The sequence below is a fragment of the Elaeis guineensis genome, chromosome 13, assembly GCF_000442705.2.
Source record: "Elaeis guineensis isolate ETL-2024a chromosome 13, EG11, whole genome shotgun sequence".
In the NCBI taxonomy this organism is placed as follows: domain Eukaryota; kingdom Viridiplantae; phylum Streptophyta; class Magnoliopsida; order Arecales; family Arecaceae; genus Elaeis; species Elaeis guineensis.
Window position 1 is genome coordinate 13,312,196 of NC_026005.2, and position 4,040 is coordinate 13,316,235.

At 33.1% G+C, this 4,040-nt stretch overlaps 1 pseudogene; it reads right to left on the reverse strand.

Annotated features, from left to right (window-relative positions):
- Nucleotides 1–944: 944 nt before the first annotated feature.
- On the reverse strand, nt 945–1,995 carry LOC140853083 (UPF0496 protein 4-like; annotated as a pseudogene).
- Nucleotides 1,996–4,040: the final 2,045 nt, after the last annotated feature.

A 4,040-nucleotide genomic window follows, 5' to 3' on the forward strand; every position in this document is an offset into this window, starting at 1 on the left:
AAAATAACATTAGTAATGCTTAGATTGTTTAATGTGGCCCAGCTTGTCTCGTTAAGCATGCAATATATCTCTACGAGCACACGTATCAAAGGCTACTTAAGCCTGTCAATTGATCCTTTCAAGTCACATTAGACACTACAAAAAATTTGATTTTTTGCGACGAAATTTTTTCATCGCTAAAAATCTTATTTTCGTCGCTAAAACTATTTGTGATGAAATATATCGTCGCTAAAAATTTGTAGAGAAAGCCTCGTAGCAAAAGACCTTAGCGACGAAAATATTTTATTTCGTCGCAAAAAATAGTAAACCCAGACGACGAAGTTATGTACTATATTAGCGACGAAAATATTTTGTCACAAGAGCTTAAATTTTCGTCGCTAAAATTACAACGAAAAAAAATTTCGTCGCTAAATATTTTGATTTAAAAAAAAAAATTTTTATTTTTTACGACGAAAATGAATTTCGTCGCAAAACTTAGCGACAGATTTCGTCGCAAAAAATTTTGTCGCAAAAATTTCGTCGCAAAAATTACGACGAAAAAAATGTTCGTCGCTATAATTGCGACGAAAAAAAAATTCGTCGCTATAATAGCAACGAAATAAAAATTTCGTCGCTAAAAGGGCGACGAAATAAAAAATTTCGTCGCTATAATGGCGACGAAATAATAATTTCGTCGCGATAATTGCAACGAAATAAAATTTTCGTCGCAAAAAGTTTAAATTTTTAACGACGGAATTTTTTTTCGTCGCAAAAATAGCAACGAAATAATTTCGTCGCAAAAATTACGACGAAAAAAAAAATTTCGTCGCTATAATGGCGACGAAATAATAATTTCATCGCAAAAAATTATAATTTTTAGCGACGAAACTAAGACTTTCGTCGTCAAAATAGCAACAAAATAAAAAATTTCGTCGCAATGAATAGTCTGGAGATGATCGACATCATCACATTGCACAATTGATGGCATAAACTACCCACACATTCTCAACTAGACCAACATTTGTTGCAACAGACACCAGGATGTTTTGTGAGATATCCGAGTAAAACATAGATGGCACATTACACCACAATACTGATATTTTCAAAATCACTTCAAAACAAATTGCAAAAGCAATGATACAGGGAAAATGACTGGCAGATAACAACGACGGAAATGGATGTAAAAAACCTTGCCATATTTATAGCATTGTTCAGATTACAAATATCACATATACAATATACACAATAACAAAGCAAACCTTATATTTTCTCATTCATGAACAACATCATGTGAGATTTTCAGGAGAATCTACAGCACACACCAACAAAAGAACACTAACATTTCATAGAGCAATCTGACCACCTCATGACTCTGATCTAGTCTACACTACTTTCTTGTGTTGCATTAGATACCCTAAGGTTAGAAAGCAAAGCATCACGTCCTGTCAGAACAATTTGGAAGAAGTCCCTCACTTGCTTTGACAGAAGATCAAGCCCATCAGTAAGCCTCTGTGTTCCTTCAGCTAGATTTGAAACGGACTCCTGCAATCTTTCCCTTTTTTCCTGGTCTATAATTTTTGCCAGTGTACCTATTTCCTCGTGTTTGAAACCATTGCTCTGTAGTAATGTTTCTTCTTTCCGCCAACTGCTTTGCAGTAAAGTCTCATCTTTGCCGTTAACACAACTTGTCAAAGCATGTAATCTCTCTGCATATTTTTCAACTGCATCCAGCTCTTTCAATATGGTAACCTTTCTGCTTGAAAATTGACTCCTAATTTCCTCATTCACAACACCTTGCAAGTCACTGAAGGCCTCAGCCCACAAGAACTTGTCAGAAACATGCAAATCCATCAATAGTGCGGAGCAACCTGATAATGCTGCAGCAAAGACACCACAAATAAATATAGTCATAACCATCACTCCATACAAGGCCCTCATCAATACCTTCCCTTTGGCAGAGTTCTTGACCTTCGTCAGATAAAGAGTTTGTGCTTGACTCAACAAGAACAGAAGCCCTTATCATCAATAGATTGAACTATAAATTGCAGGCCATAAGTCAAGACAAAAATGCAATATAATATTAACATATACATAACTCGTCAGTCATTTTATCATGACAGAATTCTATACATGCTTGCACACCTCAATGTATACATCAACAGATAGAAAAGTTTGCATATATACATGTTGTGATATAAAAAACATATGACATAGCACAACTGTAACTGTACAATCAATGTAACCAACAGATCTAAAACGAAATTATTTCTACGATGAAAAATTTTTTACGATGAAAAAACTTTCGTCGCTAAAAATTATTTCTAGCAACGAAATTTAAAGTTTCGTCGCAAAAAATTCAAAAATTTTTTAATAAAATAAAATTTAGCGACGCAATAGTTTCGTCGCTAAATACAAATAAAATTGGTCGCAAAACTCGTTTTTTTTAGCAACGAAAAATCAATTTCGTCGTAAAAAATATAATTTTTTGGCGACAAAATTTTTTTTTGTCGCAAAAAATAAATTTTTAACTATGAAAAAAAATATTTCGTCGCCAAAAAAATTGATTTTTGCAACGAAAAAAAATTTCGTCGGTAAAAATGAACTTCTAGCAACAAAAAAAAAAAATTCGTTGCAAAAGATATAACTTTTTGCAACGAAATTTTATTCGTCGCAAATACCTTATTTTTGGGGACGAAATTTAAATTTCGTTGCAAAAGCCTACTTTTTTGCGACGAAAAATATTTCGTCGCTAAAATTTCGTCGCAAAAAATCAATTTTCTTGTAGTGAGACAAGGCATGTGATAATATAAGTTAGAGTGCATATCTCGCACCAAGTTTAGCTTGATTGTCTATACTAAATTAGAACACAAGGATTTGAGCTGTGTTGGTTCTCGAGATGTACTTGAATGATTCTATAAAACTTTAGGATGGTCATGTTGCCAAGAATTAAACTTTAGGGTAGTCATGTAACCATCCTTTTAGGGATCTGAGCTAGGGGCCCAAACAGATGGAGGTATGACTACTTAGGTCTCCCGAGTTTTTTTTTTTTTTTTTGGTAAATGAGTTTTGTTGGTTTAAGGTCATAAATTATATGTTGATTATTGTATTTTCAGAACCGTGAGACATTTGAAAGTAAAATGAAAGCCATCAAAGTTGGTCTATGATCTAGTCATTTGAAAATAACAAAACATGCTGTGGTGGTGTGGCATTTTCTAAGATTTCAAATAATTAATCAGAGGGAGAAAATATTCAAGAACAAATTTGTATTCACAACTGGGAAATCTATTTCAGAAAACAATAGCACTTCAAATGATCTGTCTTATGACACCAGTCTTTCACACTTTTAGCTCTTTCTATTTTTTTAATTCCCTACTTTGTATTTTTCCACGGTTCTGTTCTCTGAAAACAAGTAATTGAGACTAACAATCTATAACTAAAGACTATACGGCAAGAGATATTTGTATAGTTTTTAAGTTGGAGAATCATGTCAATATATGAGACATTATCGTGATTTATGCAGGGGATATTATGTGATGCATTGTATCATCTTTCATTCATGGGACGATGCACATACTTCAAAATTGCAAGTCAGTAACTGATTCATCTAATATAGATATCCTCGAATATTTGAATGATATAGCTAATCAGTCAATAAAGCTCACCTCTTGCCTTCATCACAATTTCGGCCAGGTTTCTCCATCTTAATTCTCAAAAGAGACCAATGCCTCTCAAGTTTATCCTCATTTTTATATGCTAGCTCATGAATAGTACTTATATGGTATTTCTAATGTTATTCTTTATTATCACCTTTTATTATATCTTAGGATGATGATGAATATTATTGCCTTTTGATTTTATAATACAAGAAACTAGATCCAAGCAAATGCAATGCAAGAGAGAAGAAATAAAGAGACGTGCAATTGGGAGAAAATAATTACATGGATAAGGTTTGAAAAAGGAGAAAGATGAGTTTCATCCAATAGAGACAGAAGGATATGGGAATGAGATTATTTTAAAGAATTTAAAACTACTCTTAATCAACGCCATGTTTGAGTGGATAA